The sequence below is a fragment of the Podarcis vaucheri genome (assembly GCF_965113315.1).
Source record: "Podarcis vaucheri genome assembly, chromosome: 3".
NCBI lineage: Eukaryota > Metazoa > Chordata > Lepidosauria > Squamata > Lacertidae > Podarcis > Podarcis vaucheri.
Window position 1 is genome coordinate 95,634,322 of NC_138761.1, and position 21,674 is coordinate 95,655,995.

A 21,674-nucleotide genomic window follows, 5' to 3' on the forward strand; every position below is an offset into this window, starting at 1 on the left:
AGCTAGAGCTGTAGAGCCTAGCGCCCCAGGATACTACATAAAGCCCAAGTGGTTGAGAGGCCTCGTGATTCATTCTCCACCCTGAATCATCCCCCTCCTCCGCAAAAAAGAACAGAAAGAAATAAGATTTAAACTGGGGTGGGGAGGGGAGAAAACACCAACCAACATCCCCACAGGATAAATATATTTTTGTAAAAATGGTAAAGGACATACCGTTCTGTTTGTGGAAAGGACTTCTTGACCTGTAATGGCTTAGAAAACTGGCTGTGGGTTTTGAGGTATGCCTGAGGTTGCCAACCTATTTATTAAAACTTCTGATGAATGCACACACAAAAATCATCCAAGGCAAAAAAAAAAAAACTTAACCCACAAAATGCCTCATCCCTAAATAATAACCTGGGGTGGGACAATAAAAGCTCTATATCAATGCTGTGTTTCACCTAGATAACAATCTTTATAATGACCCTGTAAAATTAGCTTGACTCTTGCCGCAAGGGTAAATTGTGTGATAGTTAGGCTGAGCGGGAAGCTGCAGGTTACTGGCTAGCCTAAGGCCACCCACCAAGTGTGAGACTGAGCTAAGGGCACATTTAGACATGACAGCAGCTGGTCTGCCCAAATCACATATAAAGCAGGGTGGGTTTTTTCCAGCCAGAACTCACCAGAATGTTCTGGCACCTCTTAGGTGGGCACCATTGCCATTATAAGAGAACAAGGGAGATGTTCATGGTGAGAGCCAAACATCTCTTTTTATAGAAAAATAGCACTGGGTATAACCTAATTTTAGAGCCAAAAGGGCACACAGATGGGGTTCACTAAATCTTCCCCTGCCTGTGGCTACCCTACTTGCAGTCTGCCCTTTTCTCCTCAGAAGTAAGATTGGCTGCAGAGAATAATTTGAGGGGAGAGGTTAAGAGGGTAGTTTAGGAAGGACTGGACTCTCTCACCCACCAGGATGTGCCAAAGGCTCTAAAAGTAAGACCACAGCCCTTATTTTATGCATGATCATGGCAGACCGTACTGCATGTTATTCTGCCCCTGTACTTGGAACCAAAGTTCCCAAACTCTCCCCACCTCCACAAGGACCACTTGAAAATAAATTATTTTATTTATTAGATTTATATGCCAACCTTCATTGTCAGATCTCTGGGCAGTTCACAGACTAAAATACAGGTGGGTGGGGTACAAAAGAATTAAGACCTTTTGGGAACTTATACACAATGAATTTAAAAAAAAAACTGTTCAAAATAAAGTTTAATAATAATAATAAAAACCTGAAGCCTTCTTATTAGGTATACAGTAATGGCATCAAACATCCCAAGGGAGAAAAGAAGGATCTTTTTGTATGCAACAACAGCAGCGAGGATGCTGATAGCCAGGGGATGGAAAGGAGATAAAACTCCACCAAAAGAGGAATGGCAAGGGGAAATGCTTGAATACATGGAACTAGCATATATGATGGAAAAGATCACAGATCGTTCAACCCAAAAGTTCAAAAGGGAATGGGAAAGCTATAGAAAATATTTAAAAGAACAGTGTCCCCATATAAAAACTTTAGAATACTTTGAATAACTCTCGGAACTGATTAAGGTATAATGAAGTCAAACAAGATTTAATAAGGATAAAGTTTATTGAAAAATAGAGGCAAGTAATTAAGAAAACAAAGAACCCATATCAAGGAAGTCGGAAGTTGATGGAATATTTTTGTAAATTTGTGATGCATTGTTCTATTGGGTTTTTTTGTTTGTAAGAGATGTATTGTGTTTCTTTGGTTTCTTTTCTTTTTTTCTTTTTTCAAGCTTTTGTTGTGTAAGTTTCGATTTTAAAGCAATAAATTATTTTTTTAAAAAAAGTAAATAAGTAAAACAAAACAGCAAAACAAGACCCGCCCCCTTCCCATAGACACATTTAAAAGGCATTGAACAAACGGGGGGCCACCACAGAGAAGGCTCATGGATGTGTTGGCACCCTCTGGACTTCACAAGGAGGGGACACATGAAGAAGGGCCTCAGATGATTACAGCACTGGATAGCTCAGTTGGTTAGATCATGGTGCTGAGAACACCAAGGTTGCAGGTTCAATCCCCACATAGGACAGCTGCATATTCCTGCATTGCAGGGGGTCGATGATCCTCAGGGTCCCTTGCAACTCTATGCTTCTATGATGAACGCAGAGTATGGGATGGTTTACACCGGCGAAGGCAGGTATTGTAGTCCTGAGCTGTTTAAGGCTTTATATGTCAAAACCAGCACTTTGAATTGGGTCCGGAAGCTAATTGACAGAGGGTCTTGATGGACCCCCTTAATGACTTTCCTGCCTGTTGCAGCAATTATAATTCCACAGAATCCAAATGGCAGAACACAACATAAGAAAGAAAAGAAGCAACAAGAATAGAATTAACAATAGGTATAATATTTAATGTGACCAGTCTGCCATCTCTCACCTTCAGCGTCAAATCCACAGACATGTTGTGGATCACATAAATGAAGCTTACACACTACTGGTGGTCGATGGACAACTGTTTGGGAACCCCTGTAATAGGATATGCAGTTTCTTAACTAAGGCTGAAAGAGAATCTGCAATTTGCCCAAAGCCAGAAAGGAGCCCAAGACTGAGATTTGATACCAATTCTCCTGCATCCAAGGCTCCTATATCTCTCCACTGGACAAAACCACCCCCCACTCTAACAGGCACTCCTAGCAATTACATTCAACGTGAATATTAAGGTTTTGAAGCTGCAGCAGCAGGCAGCAACATGCTAATTTTAATTCATCGAAGCGCCAACATGTCCATTTTAATTTATGTGCAGCATCTCTTCTAAACAAAACAGAGATGGAAATTTTACAGCACAATTGTATGGGTACTTACTCAGAAGTAAGTCCCACTGCATTCAGTGGATCTTACTCCTTGGTAACTGTATATAGGATTGTAGCCTTAGCATTTATCTTTGTAAAAAGAAAGGATGGTTTGCTCATGTTGTGAAAGCAAAAGAAAGCATGCTGTTTTCTTCTGAGCTATTGTTTTCACTCACAAACACAATTGGCTAATTTAATTAGATCCATATGGTTAATGAATTGAGACAGTGGCGGGAAACCCGGGGCCTTGCAGATGTTGCTGGACTGTAATTCCCGTTGTCCCTGACAACCATCCTTGCTGGATGAGGCTGATGGGAGTTGGAGTGCATAGTTCTCTCGCCAGTCACCAGTGAACCAGAAGTACTTCAGCTGGGTGACACCCCTGCTTTAAAGGTTTGAGATGACTGTGATGGTTTAACATACCACATGTACCACTAAGAGGTTAGCCAGCTTTTGTATAGTGTGGCAGCCATGGGTGAAAATGTGTGAACAGCACAGCGTGTTGAATGAATTACGTGCAGTCTGGCAAGGATTTGGGACTAACAACTTGAATTGTACGCTCCCAGCCGACTGGGAGACAGCCAGGCTAAAAAGATGGAGGGAGGGCCTGCCTCCCTCAAGTCTGCTCCCCATGCCTCCCCCTTCCCCCGGCTGCCACGGATTGGCCAATTTGAATGGATGGGTTTGGCGGGAACCTGTGAGCCTCCACAGTGGCTGAGGGGGATGGGGAACAAGCAAAGATGGCACAGCGCATCCGGGAGCGAAAGGAGGCACCTCATGGGCCAGACTGCCACTCACCAGGAAGGACGGTAAGCAGTCATTGTGTTCTCTGAACCCTAAGCAACATGCTGGAGGTTGCTTTTTCTTTATGTTCTGCCTACCAAAAGTGCCTATTGTCTTCGGCCACATATAGTCATAGAACTGTAGAGTTGGAAGGGACCCCAAGGAACATCTAGTCCAACCCCCTGCAACGCAGGGATCTCAGCTAAAGCATCCATGACAGATGGCCATCCAACCTCTGCTTAAAAACCTCCAAGGAAGGAGAGTCCGCAACCTCCTGAGGCAGACTGTTCCACTGTCAAACAGCTCTTACTGTCAGAAAGTTTTTCCAGATATTTAGTCAGAATCTCCTTTCTTGTAACTTGAAGCCTATGGTTCAAGTCTTATCCTCGAGAGCAGGAGAAAACATCCACACCCATGCATTTAAAGCACTGATACTACATTAAACAGTTGTGACTTTCTCCCCAAAGAATTATGGGAGCTGTAGTAGTAATAGTAATAGTGATAGTGATAATACAGTGGTACCTCGGGTTAAGTACTTAATTCGTTCCGAAGGTCTGTTCTTAATCTGAAACTGTTCTTAACCTGAAGCACCACTTTAGCTAATGGGGCCTCCTGCTGCTGCCACACCGCTGGAGCACAATTTCTGTTCTCATCCTGAAGCAAAGCTCTTAACCTGAAGCACTATTTCTGGGTTAGCGGAGTCTGTAACCTGAAGCATATGTAACCTGAGGTACCACTGTAATAATAATACTAATACTTTTATTATTTATGCCCTACTCATCTGGCTGGGTTTCCACAGCTACTCTGGGTGGCTTACAGCATATATAAAAAATTGTAAAACACCAGACCTTAAAAATTTCCCAATACAGGGCTGCCACTATGGGTGCCAAGAGTTGTTAGGAGACCAACCCCCTCCATTCCCCTCATACAGCTCCCATTCCCAAACTTCCCTGTGATAAGGGATTGCTAAATCACTCTGAGAATTGTAGTTCTAGGAGGGGAATAGGGGTTTCCAGTATGTTCTGGGGGAAGCTGTGACTTTTGAAAGTGGTGCCATAGTGATTAAAATGCATGATGTTAAATGTAACCTTAGTTACGTTCTTGGGTTCTGAAAATAACCAGAGGCCCCAAGGCCAGAACCTCTCTTCATTAATTAAGCAAAAAATCCACTATAAGTCCTCCAAATTCACTGCTGCTTCCTAGGGAAGCCTTTTTAGCAACCGAGAGACATGGTAGGGAAGAACAGCCTCATGGGTATAAGAAATGAGCTTTAAACTGGGGGGGAGAGAGAGAGAATGAAAGAGAGAGGACAAAAATTACATAAACAGAGGAAAGAACGAAACAGCATTCTGGAGAGACAGCATGTACAGCACAACTTGTTGCCTCACAGACCACAGCTCAGCACCTTGTGTTGTCCATTAGCAGCAGAACTGGCCAGAGAGTTCTAGTACCAAACACAGCAAGAAAATACAGTCTGAAGGGGGTGGTTACAGAGCAGGCGCCAAAAGAAAATCATTCCATGAATAAGTGCTGACCTGCTATAGTTTGAGCCTAGTTTGAGGCTGCGTTAAAGATTAAGTGCCTTACGTTTATCTTTAATGATTAACTATTCATTCATGGTGAATGAACTGCAGTTTTACACTGCCGGTTTTTTGTGCCAAGTACAATATTTCAAATCCATCACATATAATGAAAGGCAAACAAAGATGAAATCATCATCAGAATACCAAAGTTAGCAACTTTTCATACCTGAACATGGAATTGAGGCACAGTTCCTTATAGATCCTCCTTATTTTTACAAGGGACTCCATCAAATCCACCACAAAATCATCTGTCCACAGATATGTTCCGCAATTTGTTGATGCTTTTGTTGTTATCCTATGTAAAAAAACAAAAAAACCATGAGGATCTATGAGGATCTGTACCTTGGGTTAATGCTTTCATGGTCTGGCAAGTACCAGATCCACTGTGCAGTCTACCAATGTAAGCTTGAATTAGATGGTGGTTTTGGGAGACCCAATAGCAAAATCAATAGGATGAATTAATTTTGCTGGAGCTGACTTTTACTCACTTCCCACAGAAAAGAAGAGCATGCAGATGTTTGTGTGTGTACTGGCATGTGTGCACATGCTGTGAATCTTTCTATCTGCCTTGCAGAGTGTGGATGAGGTCAGGGTGTCCCAGGGGAGGGAAGCTGGGGTGGTGCTCATGGCTCTCTTTCAAGTTCCTGAATGTGCCCACGGGCCCCCCAAAGTTTGGCAACACCTGAGGCAATACCTCACAAAGCAGAGAGATGAGCCATCTCTTGGACAGAAGATGGTGAAACACCCCCCCCCCCATCATTTTTACACTACTGACAACACTAGCATAACATTGCATTTTTGCAGTGCCATGCTGCCAGCAAACAGTGCAACTCATGATAATCACATTGCCAAAAGTAACTGTGCTTGAGGCAGCAACTTGAAAGATCTATCAGAGGATTCCCAGGCCAAACCCAACTTTAATATCACTGGGTCAGAGCAGCACCATCTGTATCTGTGACCTGAAAGAGGCATTTTTGGCCTCAGGGAAGGGAGTAGAGTATGAGGAAATGCAGCTTGCAATAGCTGTTAGCTCTTGAGCGAGAGCCAAACTACCTTCAGATCAGTCCCGTAATTCCTGACTAGTTTAAAATAAATACATAGTTGAAATGTAAAGTGTGGAGTGGGGTGGGATATAGCTGTGTGGCACCTTCTCAGCATGCCACCTTCACTGGAGTGGTGCAGACCTCTGCTAAACCATTTACAAATGGAGAACCTTTGCTTTTTCTGAAAACTCTGGTCACTGAATGCCACAAAAGCTATACGCTGTTCCCCCAGCTTCTATTTTCACAAATGCAGAGCTAGTTTTGCTGGCTGATACAAATGTTCTTTATCTGTTCTTTCTCCAGCACACAATACTTTCACAGCTTCCCCCACCATTGTTTCTTCATCCCCCACCCCCACCCTGGCCAATTACATGGCGGGGGCGGGCGGCAAAGGATGGAGTTAGATAGCAGCATTTCCCTGTTGCTTTGATGTCCACAGGCATCATCCTCAGCGACTGACCAATGAAAACAAAAGAGGACTCTCTGGGCTGCTGCAACTCCCAGCTATTCTTCTCAGCACCTTTTGATATCCCAAAGGGTCCCGTACCCTGACCTTTGCTCTCCCTCACAAAGATCTCATTGGAAGAGTTGTCAGCCATGTCAAAAATTCTTTCCAAATTCAGCTATTCAGCAAATGATTTCTTTACTTTTCCCATCATGCCATTCTCTTTTAATGTACTCCTCAAGACTCAAAGTGCACCTTCCTTCCTACAAGGGAGAGAACCTGTTTTGGACACACAGTAAACCATTATGGGATGCTTGATTTAAGAGTTTCTAATTTATGCAGGATTTCTTTCTCACTGACACATGCATTCATTATGCCTTTCTTCTCTGCGAGAGACCACCATCGCCATACTCACATTATGCATTCTAACTTCCTGGGATACATTTCTCGATTGCTCCATACATCTGCTTTAATTCACCCGCAGGGGGAGAGGGGGTCTCAAAGATGAGAATAATATCTGCAGCTGTTGTGTAATCCTCAGAGGATAAATTACCAGAGCGATAGCCTTGGGGAGGAAGGCATGCTGACCCATGAGGTGGGGGCTGAAAGGAGTTCCAGTCATTTGTCCCGAAAACATTGTTGCGGTTTCCCATCTGTGACAACTGACCACTCCTATTTATAAATCTGAGGTTGGGGGTGGGGGGCCACAGCTAGTCTTGAGAAGAGACTTAGGTGACAAGGAACTGGACTATGGCTCTTCAAGATTCTCCCTGAAGGATGTTTTGGGGAGACAAAAGGAGAGGAAGATCCAATTAAACTTGACTCTGAGAGGCAGTGTGGTAATGCTGGAGCATGTGTTTGAACTTGGAGCAGAGAGACCTGAGTTCAAATCTCCCCTTGGCTCCTCTGCTGACCTTGGACTAGGCGCTAAAATGCAGCCTGAGCTATTTCACATGGCTGTTGCATAGTTAAAAAGGTATCAGCTCATGCAAGCTGCTTTGAGCTTCTTGTCGAAAACAGGGATGATGTTGCTAGACTACAGCTCTCATCATTCCTGGAAATGCTGGTTGGGGGTGATGGGAGTTGCGAGTCCAGCAACATCCGGAAGGCTGCAGATTCCCTGGCCCTGCTATTTAAAAAAACAACAGTCTGCCATCTCTTCCACCCAAGTTACCAGAATCTGGAGAGACTGATATTCAGGAAAACAGCAGCTGCGGTCTAGGGAGAGATGCTCAGTAAGTAAAATAGCACATATGGAAATGGTTAGCCAATAAAATAGTCCTGATCTGAATCCTGATCTTGTAGTTGGTATACATATTTTTTTCAAAAAAACAAAAACATGAGATCCTGTTCATTGGTCTAATATGGTTTTAGGGGACAATAAGGACAAGAGTTACTCAATTCCTCATTTATTCCATTTTATGGCTTTATGCTTTAACTCTGCAGTTCATAAAGTTTGCATCTCCAAAGTTCTTCTTTTTTTAAAAAAAGTGTTAAATACCAGCAACTCGTAGCAGACTGCCTTCTCCCGTGCAGACTAAGATGAGTTTCAATAAATTCCAAGGTAGCCCTGCTGGTGGTTTATCAACCAGTGACTTGTAGCTTAGGTACAACAGGGAAGAGGCCTTTTTCAGTGATAACACCCACCTCCTGGAATGCCCTCCCTTCCTAGGGTAACGTGTAAGGCAGAAACCTCTTAGAAATGCATATATTTGCCCAAGTTTTCTTGGATTCTTAATTTTACATTTCTTTTGGTTTTGTATACTGGTGAGTTTTATTTGTGACACACAATTGTTTGGTTGTTAATTTGTTATATTTGGGGGGGGGGTGTTATGTAAACTGTGTGGAGATTTTTTTATTATCTACTGTAGCATTTTTTCTAAATAAAAAAATCCCCACATACTTTAGATTTCAGCATGGTAAAGTCATCACAATTGAAGTGATAATTTAATCAAATGCACCCCCATGTGGTAACATCTGAGATTTATTATTATTATTATTATTAATTAAACTTCTATACCGCCCTTCATCTGAAGGTCTACGGGTGGCTTACAATATAAACAGTACACAAAAATAAATGACATAATAACAAACAAAAACAAGTCTGGAGTTCTAAAATACTGGGAGATGTTCTGCTTATTTTAGCAAAGGACATGAAGTAACTGTAAAAAGCAGAATGGTTTTGATAAATTGCAACAGGCTGGTCCATTTCCATTCCTAGAACTAGATTAAGGAGTTGTGGGTAATATAGCAATTCTGAAACATTTTCCAGAGAGATTAAAGACCCCGGAAAGAAAGTCAAGGTCATGAGTTTATAACAGCTGTTCAAGTTGTTCAAGTAGAAGTCTCTCTAAGCTCTACTACTTGAAATTATTTAACTGGAGAGAGTGGGTTGACCAGTGTGGTGTAGTGGTTAAGAGCGGTAGACTCGTAATTTGGTGAACCGGGTTCGGGTCTTCACTCTTCCACATGCAGCTGCTGGGTGACCTTGGGCTAGTCACAGTTCTCTGAAGTCTCTCAGCCCCACTCACCTCACAGAGTGTTTGTTGTGGGGGAGGAAGGGAAAGGAGAATGTTAGCCGCTTTGAGACTCCTTCGGGTAGTGATAAAGTGGGATATCAAATCCAAACACTTCTTGGATTACTATGCATGGAAAGCAGATAACCTACCATTGAGTCATTCCTATAATTTCTCACTGGGCCACCTGAAGTCTGCTGGGCTCAGCAATACCTCTCACCCTGGGCTTTTTTCTCACCCAAGTATCCGATTTTTATAAAATATTAAAAACTGGACCTCTGCTGCGCATGGATCAGACCCTCTCTAACCACCTCCCCAACTTGGTGCTCCACCGGATGCCTTTCTGGCAACCCTGGGGAACACCCAAGTTGTGTCCTTTAGATATCATCATCATCATCATCATTATTACCACCACCGAGACACCTAAAATACAAAGGTTTGCATCCAACAATGTGCTTAAGAGATTGTTCCATCAGCACAAGCATTTGTGTTTGCCCAACAGAACGATCTCCTCTCTCTGCCTGTGTGCTGTTCTGGGGGTTATTCTGACCCACTGGCACAGATCTGAGGAGGGCGCTAGTGGAAATTTTTGTGCTGCCTCCCACTAGTACAATGAGTTCGTTGAATACAGCCCAAAATCAACAGAAACACAGAAACTTTGTTAAACAGACAAAACAAAAAAAGTATATGCTATTTTGATATTGGGTTCTTATTTCAGTTTACATTTCAATAATACCGAACTCCTAATAATTTATATTGTTGATTTCATCCTGTACCTTGTTGTTCCAATACAAAATGATGACTGAAGACTTTTCAATAAAGCTTTTGTTCTCCTTCTCTGATTCTAATATTTGTGAGTTTTAGCATGTATGCTACAGCTGCATCTCAAATCTTTATCATCAAATCCCTCAATGATGGAGGAACCTTCTATTTCCATTTTTGGTTAACCACCATTCTGGCCACTTTTAGCAGGTGGATAATTATTCTCCTCTCTCTCTTCAAACACTCTGGTCTAGACGTTGCCAAATAAAATAACTATACTGTCCAACTAAGGCAAAAGTAAGGTACAGATCCAGTCAAAGGTGACTATGGGGTGCGGTGCTCATCTCGCTTTTCACACCAAGGGAGCCAGTGTTTGTCCACAGACAGCTTTCCAGGTCATGTGGTCAGCATGACTAAATCTGGTGCAATGGGACACCATGACGAGTGCCAGAGCACATGGAAACGCCATTTACCTTCCCACCGCAGTGGTACCTATTTATCTACTTGCGCTGGTATGCTTTTGAACTGTTAGGTTGACAGGAGCTGTGACAGAGCAACATGAGCTCACCACCATTGCGCGGATTTGAACTACCGACCTACTGATCGGCAAGCCCAAGAGACTCAGTGGTTTAGACCACAGCACCACCCACATCCCTACTGTCAAACTATATCCAACTAAATGGTACTGTCCAGCTATATCCTGCCATCTCCCAATAGGCTTTAATATTCACACAAACCCTCTCAAATATCTGCTCTTGCACCTCCACACTCTTAACACATGTCTTCTACTTTTGGATATACTGTATGTGACTTAATCCCTGAGGTCTTTAATGCCAGCTAAGTTATGTTTATCAAAACTGTTTTTAAAACGTTAAGTATTTTCCCCACAAGGAACTGCCTCCCTATATCCAGTTCCAAGAAGCTTCTGGTCTCTCACCATCTAAACTCCCTCTCCCGTTGTTTATTTATATGCCTGTGAAAATGACAGTGTGAAGTAGCAATCCCATCCTGATCTCCTGCCCTGCAGGCAGTGGTTATAACACTCCAGAGCTTATAGGGGATTGTGCAAACAAAACAAAACTGCAGTTGGGGGAGATCTTTGTAGGGCTGTGTGGACAAGCCATTACACTACGTCTGCAAATTCAGGACTTCATTCTCGTTCAAAGCAGTGCTACAATCTGTGAACTTTTCTCCAGATTCCCAGATCTTGGAACCATGCAGACTAGATTTCCCCCTAGTCAGTTTTAAACTGGCTGCATTGCTTCCCATGAGTTTAACTTAAATCACCTTCTGTCTTAGCAAGTGGGCAATTTTGAGTTTGCGTACACATAAATAAAGTTAGAATACGCAATCACCAATGGTCATAAGGTATTGCCGCCATTCAGCCATTTTCTGGCATTGAGAATAGACAGCCACTCTGTGCAGATGGTTACTTCATTCCTGTGTATTTCTCCAATGATCTGGCATTACTTTAAGCTGACTATTTACTGAATGCCAGCCTGTACAAATAATACTGGCCAACCACAGTCCTGTGTTTGAAAGAATGCTCTTCCAGGTCAAAAGGAAAGGGGGCATATTTTAGAGCTTCTCTGTGGTTTAGAAGCCTTCGGACTAAATCACTTCACATCTTTGGGCTGACAAAGATTTAGAGTTTCTTGAAGACAATGGCTTCAATCCATTGCAAAGTTATGCACACTTAAGCCCCAAGGATTAAGCACATATTACTGAGCCCTGGGTTCCTGCCTGTTTCCTTCCCAGGCTATGAAGACAGCTTTTTTAACCCCTTCGTTGTAGCCCCAATCACTGTTTTTGCTCATCTCACCAACACTGCTTGTTGGGAAGTATTTCTATACTTTGGGTACACTAAATTCTTGAAGAGCAATCACTTTAATCCGCTGCAGCAAACCCAACAAATAAAGGCTTGTGGCATCTTGAAGACAAATGCGCATATGAAGAAACAAGTCATCAGAGGGGTTCCACTGTTGCAGAACTAAAGAAGCAAAGAATCTTGTGGCACCTTCAGAAAGAACAAAGAAAATTACTGTGGCATAAGCTTTTGCAACCTCATAGTCCAGTTCAACCAATGCAACAGGCCCTTTCGCTAAAAAAAAAAAAGGCTTGCTACAATAAATATGCTAGTCTTTAAAGTGTCACAAGTCTCCTGATTTGTTGGGTTGTAACACCGCCACACTTTTTTAAAAAAGGAACCTTGTGTAAGATAAGGACCAGGGGATGAAATTCTAAACACAATGACCTGGAAGGAAGCCCCACTGAAACCAGTAGGCTTTACGTCAGGGTTAGGCAACCTAAGGCCCGTGGGCCAGATGCGGCCCAATCGCCTTCTCAATCCGGCCAACAGAAGGTATGCAAATCAGCGTGTTTTTACATGAGTAGAATGTGTGCTTTTATTTAAAATGCATCTCTGGGTTATTTGTGGGGCACAGGACTTCGTTCATTCCCCCCCCCAAATATATATATATATATATATATATATATATATATATATATATATATATATAGTCCTGCTCACCACCTGGTCTGAGGGATGGTGGACCGGCCCACGGCTAAAAAAGGTTGCTGACCCCTGCTTTACGTCTTAGCAACACACTGTTAATATGCTTTCATTTTGCTCCGATTGCACTTTGACTGTTTATTGTGTTGTGTTTGAGTGTTTTGTTTTCTTTTATACGACGCTGATAGTGGATACTGAATATCAACTACCAGACTATAGCAGGCTCACTCCAGTGGTGGAGGAGCACTGGTGAAATTACAAGTCATTTCGCTTTATTAGTTGTTTGGCAATGCTTCCACAAAGTTACCTCATTATTGCCATCTAGAGGGGCACTCCTACACCATAGTGCAGTAAAAGCAGGACCAAAAAACAAACCCAGAACATTTGTGGTATAAAAGGTTATAGGATTTCAGTAGGAAGTTACAGGGCATGTACTAAATAATAATAATATTTTTTACATTTATATCCCGCCCATCTGGCTGAGTTTTCCCATCCACTCTGGGTGGCTTACAACATATAAAACACAACAAAACATCGAACATTAAAAAACAAGATATCTTATACAAGCAACAAATAAACCAATAAATCAATAAAAACCAGTAACAATAACAACAATAATAATAGTTTACAGTTATGCCCAAATTAAAGTAACCTTCAACCCCAACTAAAGATTTAGCCAGCACCAATCCAACAAAAATGAAACAGAGTGACCAAAATTAGAACATTTTAAAAACACTATAAGTCCACTCCAAAAATCTGGAGGCACAAAGCGTTTTGAAAAGGAGATCATAAAACCATGAGCACAAATAATCATGAATGCCCAATAGAAAGGATGTCTGAAGGGGCCTGTAATCTCAAGGAAGAAACTGGGAACACACTAGTGGGAAAGGGCATACGGTTAATTCTACACTACCATTCAAAAAAATGTTTTCAGAATAATGTTCCTTAATGAAAAGCTGGAATAGCCAATCATATGCTAAGGAGAAAACTGATCAGCTGATCAAAAATGAAGGGAAAGATCCACTCAGAGTTTCTCTTATGTAAGCCCTACTGAAATGAACTGAAGAATAACACCTTGTATAGGTTTCATTCACACTATGGGGATTCCACAGAGAAACGTCCTGGTGAATTGGGCTCCCAGATTCAAAGGTATTTTGTCTGTTTTAGAAGCACAACTTTTGAAATGTAACAATACTGGACATTAATTTTACTTGCCTCTTGAAGCCATTGACTGGACAATAGCATGGCAGCAAGTGGTTTCTTAGTTTAGGAATAATGAAAACCATCAGAATTTCCAAGTTCTCTCAATAAGTCAAGTGGCTTGAGAAATCTGTTTAAAATGGGTGACATGGGCCCATTTCCACATATGAGCCTTCTGTACTTTCTAGCTATTAGGCTGTGAGCCTAATTCAAGGTGCCGGTTAATATCTTTTATGGTGTAGTCATCTGCTACTAAGTTCCACTGACTTAAAAGGACACACCTGCAGATAAGTGTGCACAGAATTGCAGTATAGCCCCTGCAGGGCCGGCCCATAACATTTCGGCACCTGAGGTGAACCACAAAATGGCGTCTCCTCTCCAACCAGGGAGGTAGGTGTGAGTGAAGACCTACACCAGGAACAAGAGAGAAATAAAGATCTACATCAGGATCTGCTGCCCCGTGCATCCTGCTGCCTGAGGCAGTAGCCTCACCTTGCCTCACAAGTGAGCCGGCCCTAAGCCCCTACATAACATAGAAAGGACTTAAGATATGTGAATACAACCTTGCTCTATGCACCCCTTTTTATTTATGTATATTAGATTAGGGTGCAGTGCAGATTCAGATGGGTGGACCTGTCCATTTTGTTTTTCTCAGTTTCTCCTTTTCTAATCTTAGATTCAGTTCTCCACATTTCTACATCAATCTGCAACTTCTTTTAAGGTCCTCATGAAAATTCATCAGTATTTTGCTGTGAATTTCTCCTAATATCTGGATGTTTGACTAATATACACATTTTTGCAAAGCATTTCCCTCCAATATAACGCATCTTTGTATGCTATTTTCACTAGTATATGCCAATTTATGTACATTTTATCCTGGCATGCACCTTACTTAGCTAGAGAACTGCATTGCAAAATTCAGAGATTTGCAAATTTCAAAGGATGGCTATGTTTCACACATGTTGCTTCAGAAAGTGCAAATTAGGTAGACTCACCTTTAATTGCGAAATGAATCAAATGTCACCCCATCCCTAGATACAAAGTAGGACATTTCCTTCTGCTACACCTACATTATAGAAACCATGACTAAGGAAATGTTTCGCTGTTAGCTCTTCTTTCCATCAGGAGAATATATTTTCCCTTCAGAGAGTTTTTAATCACTAAAAAGTGGCTCAGTCAGGTTCTATTATTGTTTGCTTTTATAATTTTAGATGGTATTTTTTTCTTAAAGTGCATCTGCCTTCATTTTAGAACAAGGTACTGCTGTTTGAATGCCACTTAGTGCATAATTGCACAAAAGCAAAGAACATGTAGTATCACAAACACTAATAGGGTAGAAATGGTCCTTATTGTAAAAAATAAAATAAGGGAAAGTATTTTAAAGTATCAAGTGGACTGCAGATACTTTATTTTTAAGCCTGTATGTCTAAATACAGAATCACATAATAAAACAAAAATAAGAGCTTATAGGAAACCAACAACAGTGAATTGTGCCCATCTGATGCAAGAATGCTAGACTCAAATGTGAATACAGCCTTAAGTTGGAGTGTTTGGATTTAAACAATAATGATAAAATGTCCAATCTAAATGCACTTCCAATGTGAGCCAAAGTAGTTTACTATCAGTTTTGGGCTGGACATATCTAAATCTAAATCTCTGTTTAGTCATAATACTCAGCTTCAATCTGTCAGCATCTCTTAGCCCAAGTTCCCTTATAAAATAAGGCTTATACCATCATGTGTAATAAATAATTACAAGCAGGCACCTTGAAACAATAGGACAATGGCAATAAGACTGAGGATTCAGCCTTCATTAATGGAGCTCCCTCTATAGCTGACCTGACTGCAAGGCAGTATTACAACTGAACGACTGTACAAACCAGGTTACTCTCAATGTGAGCTTTTTCTGTGTCTGTGTTCATGGAACACACTGTATGAAAGCAGAAAAGTAACAGAAAACCGCATTGTTAACTGTTGAAGGAGATCTTAAATTATTCCATTCTCTGTTTCTCACTCTGTTTTATTATTAAAACAATATGCATGATTCTAAGTAAAGCAAGTTAGAATGGGAGTCAGGAAAATAAATCAGGATTCTGAGAATGCCCTTGAATTTCTTGCACTGATTACAAAGCTCAAGCCAGGGGAGGGTGTCAGAGAAACTCCCACACACACACACACCTCTATTAACTCTGAGTAAACAAAGAGTAAGAGTGCCTTGCCTTAGCTGTAAGATAGAGGATTTGCTCTTGCCCCACATGCATTCAAAATTCCCATTGGTTTCAGCAAAATGAGGGGGGCGCAAAAGTCCAAAGGGGTAGTGCAGTTACACACTGCAGTTAATATTAATGCAATCAAGAAATGTAAAAGTCTGGGTGTGTGGCTGTGGACTTGTCACAAATTAAGTGGTTTCCCTATTCTAGGAATGTTCACAGATGAATGGAAAGGAGTGACAGTGAAATAGACCAACATCCAATCTGACACTAATTACATACACGTATTAACAGCAGTTGCTGTGGATTTCCTTCTGCTTTATAACAAAAAAACACAAAAGTGGGGGGGGGGTGGAGTGGAAAGAATCAGCCCCTTTATCTACACCCAGAGCTACTCAGCGCAGGGTCTCCAGCAATCTGCTCCCTAAAACTCAGCAGCCGTTTACCACTTTACTGCGCTCAATTACCTTGGAAGGTTTGATTTCCCCACCATTTCCTTAAAGTTTTGTTTCAGGAGGGGGATGGGGGCAGGTTGGAATCTGGGCTGAGAGAGGAGAACTCAGTTCATTCAAAGAAAAAGAAAAACATTACAAAAGGGAACATAGCTTTATGTTCCAGGTTCCTGAGATTACGCACTTCAATTTCATCAATAAAACTGCAAGGACCACTTTGTAAGACAAGAAAGGTTCGTCTAGTTCATTTTACAATCTCTCCCCCCACCCCTTATTCTTTCTACGTTGCAGAGTTTAAGATCTACACACACACAAACACACACACAAAACACACACACACAAAATAAATATGCACAGGCATCCAGAAACACTGGCTCTCTGCCCCAAAGAGCTTACACTGAATATATGGCAACACAACATGAGCAAACAAAACCCATTGTAAAAGTCAAGGTTCTACCATACAGCTAAGATACTCATTTTCCTTCTGTGGGTCTGAAATCACTGGATAGCAATAGTCTTTTTTCTCTCTCTCTGGAGCAGTGCTTCAGATGCTAACCCTACCCTCTTTTGATGCTAGTTTCTGACCTGGACGCCCCCCTCCCTTCTTACATGGCTTCTGCTCATGTCTATATCTCCCTCCCCCTGCCCCCCCACCCCCAGTTCTGTTCAAGGGACTGGAATTCAACCTTCTCTCCTTCCTGGGTATTCTGAGTGGTTCCTACCTTCCACTTAGTGACTCTTCCTTTTCCTTTCCTTCCTTAAGATTTGCAAAGTGGGAAAGAATTCTGAAAGGGGAGAAGGTGGGAGGGGAGAAAAAGAAATCTTACCTCTGAGGCTCCCTTTGTTGCTTGGAAGCAGGCAGGAATGACAATTAGGGAAGCATTCACCTCCTTTTACTGCTAGCAGCGTGCTCTAAAGAAAAGGATAGGGATGCTGCTCTGTGTCTCCTCCCTCTTCTCCTTGTCCCACCCTCCTCCTCCTCCTCCTCCTCTCATGCTCCCTCCCATCCATAGCCTGAAAGACAGCTCTCGTTGACCTCCTGCTTCAAGTCACTTTTCACCATTGACCTCCTGCATCAAAGTCTCCTTCCCTCTCCACTCTTGCCTGTTGAAGTTGCAGCTCCTAGCTCGCTCACTTTCTGTCTCCCTATGTTATACAGCACAGGACAAGAGGCAGATCTGGAGCTACTGGGAGATTTCTGGGAGAGACGCAGTAGACAGGCACAGTTTCTTACTCTCAATTATTAGGCTACTGGGAAATAGAGCAAGAGGAGGGGGACAGAAGTGGATTTTGTGTGCGGAAGCCCTTGTGATACCTGGTTCTGATACCGATCAGAAATTCCTGGGTGCAGCATGTGCTCGGAGGCACCCCGTTCCTTCATTCTTAGTGTATTATCTCCCCAGCCGCGCTGCTATCTTGCACCTGGCTCTGGTTGGCAAACCTAGTAAAATAACGAAGTAGTTTCAATAAAAAATAACAAAGTAGATCCCACAAGCCTAAAGCCTGCCCACACCTCTTCCGCACCACCACTGGAAGGGCAACGCACACCACAATCTAAGCATGCCTATCCTGGGTTATTTATTCATATAACCACTTTTAGATCTTATACCAATGTGTGCAATCCTTTATCAATTGATGGATTCTTTTCTAACCCACCACTCACCCTGTGCAAACTGACCGCTCCTGTTCCAATACAGCCATGGGCATTCACCACCAGATACGTGTGCCATGAGATGAAACTCATTCCGTTCATTCAGCGGACACCAGCTGGATCTCACTCCATTTGCCTATGCAATCCATATGGATAAAGTCAGCTTGGCTTGAAACAGATGAACAGCTTGGTTCTGTGAATCTATTCCATTCCCGACTTGTTTTCTGGCTATGGCTCCGACTTAACTGGCTGGACACTGGGGAGTGGTGGTTGGATTCTGATGAGTGGGCACTGGGAGAAGAGGAGAGGGATGGAGACGGACTTGAAGGGATCTGTGCTCTGGGGGAGCCTGTAACAGGTAGGAGATGAGTGTCAGAGGCAGGAGGAGCTGAAGGATTGGAGAATGAAGAACAGGTACAGGAGGGTGGAGAGATAAGTCAGGCTGGCGTAGAGTCAAGGGCTTCCACACCTCCTCCTGCTCCTACCTCCCCTGCTCCACTCTCTCCCAGGACCAAAAGAGGATTGAAGGGGAGGAGCCGAAGCAAGCTACACACAGATGCAGTCTTTGCCTGCTCAGGTGGGGGAGATACATAAGCTAAGGGTGGGGACAAACCTTCTCTGTCGAGGCAACTGTCTCATCGGATGCACACCTAGCAGTAGCTGAGAGACACAGGCAGGGGTGCCGACTTATAAAAAATATTGAGGAGGCCCATACCGGGGTCCTGCCCCGGGAAGTTTTCTAAATTTTAGATGAAAATTAGATGAAAAGTTGCAGTTTGGGGAGCGGAGGAAAAGAGGCGGCGTCTGTGGGCGTCCTTGTTCAAAACTGGTTCCCTCTGGCCATTTGTCTACACCCTACCATTCAGTTACGAGCTCCCCTTCCTAAGCCACCCTTGGGGGGTGTCATTCAGTGCCCCCCATTTCCCTCCTGCCTTGTCCCCCCCTTCCCCAGAGTCCACGGGTGGAGGGCGACAGGAGACCCCTTAAGGGTAGGGCGAGGTGGAGGGGGCTCGCGCCCCTCTTTTCTCCCATGGGGGGGGGAGAGATGCTTTTGCCCAGCCCTCCTCGCCTCCCTCTTTCCGTGGCTGACTAGGCCGCGTCTCGGGCTCACCTCCGTCCTGCCTGCTCGTCCTGCCTGCTCGCCTGGCTCGCCTGGCCGAGGGATCTTCCGCTCGCCCCTCTCCGAGAGAGAGAGAGAGAACATAAAACGTATAAGGTATATCTATATCTATATATGGCTGCTGTCCCCTTCATCCCTCCTTTTGGTTCCTCAGCATCAGCGGTCGCCGAGAAGGCGCCGGTGGAGGAGCGAAGCGCCCGTGTAGACAGGCCTGGGCCTAGGCTGAAGCGCCTGCGCGCCCCTCCGAGCGGCGGGGGGTGCTGGGGGCCGGCCCGGGGCGGGTTCTCCGGGCGGAGACAGGGGGAGGTGCGTAGGTCGCCACGTCGGCAGGCGCCGAAGGAGCAGCTTCCACAGCAACGCGAGGTGAGCCCGAGTTCGCTCCGCGGTGGGGGAAGACGCTGCTGCTGCCGCCGCCGGCTTACTACCATAATAATTATTTGTTTTAACTCATTACTGAATGTATTTTAAAAGGTAACTATTGTCAAACAAGGAAAATAAAAAATACCAACATAATTTTGTGATTTTACAAAACATAATCTAACTAATAATTTTCTTAAATTATTGGGGGGGCGGAGCCCCCCAAATGAATTTTTGAGGGGGCTCGGGCCCCCTCAGGCCCCATGGAGTCGGCGCCTATTGACACAGGACTGATGGACGTGCCTTTCCCTAACTTGCAAGTGCACTTTTGACAATATAGAGTTATCATATTTTTCGCTCTATAAGACGTACCCAACCATAAGACGCACCTAGTTTTAGAGGAGGAGAACAAGAAAAATAATATTCTCTCCCTCTCTGCTCAGCGCTTCTCCAGCAAAGCGGGAGGAAAACAGAGCCCCTTCCAGGAGGCTTCGGGCGGCTTTCCCTGAAGCCAGGAGAGCAGCCTGCATTGCTCTCCTGGCTTCAGCGAAAGCTGCGCAGCCTGCATTCGCTCCATAAGATGCACACACATTCCCCTTACTAGGAGGGGTATGTACGCCTTATAGAGTGAAAAATGCGGTAATTCCTCACACTGGACATTCCTTGCCTGATAGCACCATGGCACAAACTAGTTTGTGTGGCTGAATCAACTGACAGACAAAATGGGGTTCCTATTGTGAACCAACAGGGGATTGGGCTGAGAAGATAAGAGTTCTGTTCTGGATGGGGTTGCATTCCCCACCCCCACCCCAGACTTCCTTAAGGATCAGGTTTGGACCATGCAAATAGTATCGGTGGTATAAACCACTTCTCATTAGCTTAGGCTGGTACACCAACTGCAACCCCTCCTGCAACCCCTCCTGAACAAAAATGAATGCCCTAGTAACATAACAGAGGCACTACCCTGGAAGACTTCTTAGAAATATCAAGTGGGCTTTTGGAAAACTTGGGTTATATGGATGATATCTCACTGATGTTGAAATAGTTCCACTGGCTTCCCATGTCTTTCCAAGTACCATTTCAGGTGCCATTGAGCTACAAAAATCCTACATAGTTGGGGACCAATATACCTCAAGGAACACCTAACTCAATAGAAACCTGCATGGGCTTCAAGCTCTGTTTATGGGGCCCCCACCTGCTGACATGAGAGGAATGGATCTGTTCTGGAGTGGCTTTCTTGTCCCTGGAATGCCGTCCTGGCTTCAGCACATCCAGTAACTACATTGCTGAATTTCTGGCACTAGCTAAAAACACTTGCTTGTTTACCCAGGTTATGAGTTGGACTGCTGCTGATCTTGACATTTGCCTTCAGCTGAAATCGTAGTTGGTTTTAATCTGCTGGACTCTTACATACTGCAGGGTTGTTTTAAAGCTATATTTTTAAATATGTTATTCTATCTGCTGCAGTATTGCTGTTAGCTAGTCCAGTTTCTTGGGTTTTTATTTCACAATCCCCGTGCAGTGCTTGGGAAGTTCATTTTAAAACTGAACTAATTCTAGTTCAAGACACCCTGTCCAATAAGGATCTAGCTCCAGTTCCAGTTTGTCATCTTACAAAATAAAGTAGTCCAGTTCACATTCATCCAAATGAACATTTTAGTTCATAAAAAGTTCATCCACACATTTGCTGTGCAACACCACTTTCAGTATTGTGCTACTGAATTTAGCCTGCTTCAATACTGTGTTGTAACTTGGAACTATCTGCACCTTATGGAGTACAGTGGTACCTCTGGTTACGTACTTAATTCATTCCGGAGGTCAGTTCTTAACCTGAAGCTGTTCTTAACCTGAAGCACCACTTTAGCTAATGGGGCCTCCCGGTGCTGCTGTGCCGCCGCCACACGATTTCTGTTCTTATCGTGAAGCAAAGTTCTTAACCTGAGGTACTATTTCTGGGTTAGCGGAGTCTGTAACCTGAAGCGTATGTAACCTGAAGCATTTGTAACCTGAGGTACCACTGTATATGAACATATGAACCCACCTTACATTGCAGATTGGTCAACCTAGCATAAATGCTATCTATACCAAATGGCAGCAGTGCTCCCAACAGTTGAAGAGATATTTCTTGGCCTTAGGAGCATAGGAAGCTGCCTTATACAGAGTCAGACCATCAGGGTCAATATCGT

General features: G+C 43.4%; 1 protein-coding gene across 1 annotated transcript in view; it reads right to left on the bottom strand.

Annotated features, from left to right (window-relative positions):
• The window catches only part of GREB1 (growth regulating estrogen receptor binding 1), a 90,663-nt gene extending 72,206 nt beyond the window's left edge, over positions 1-18,457 (bottom strand). The window contains exons 1-5 of the mRNA XM_082218157.1: positions 18,024-18,457; positions 17,676-17,801; positions 17,188-17,272; positions 6,725-6,972; positions 5,388-5,516 (exon numbers count right to left, since the gene is read on the bottom strand). The gene's annotated coding sequence lies outside the window, so the exon portion shown is untranslated. The remainder of the gene's footprint in view (positions 1-5,387; positions 5,517-6,724; positions 6,973-17,187; positions 17,273-17,675; positions 17,802-18,023) is intronic.
• Positions 18,458-21,674: the final 3,217 nt, after the last annotated feature.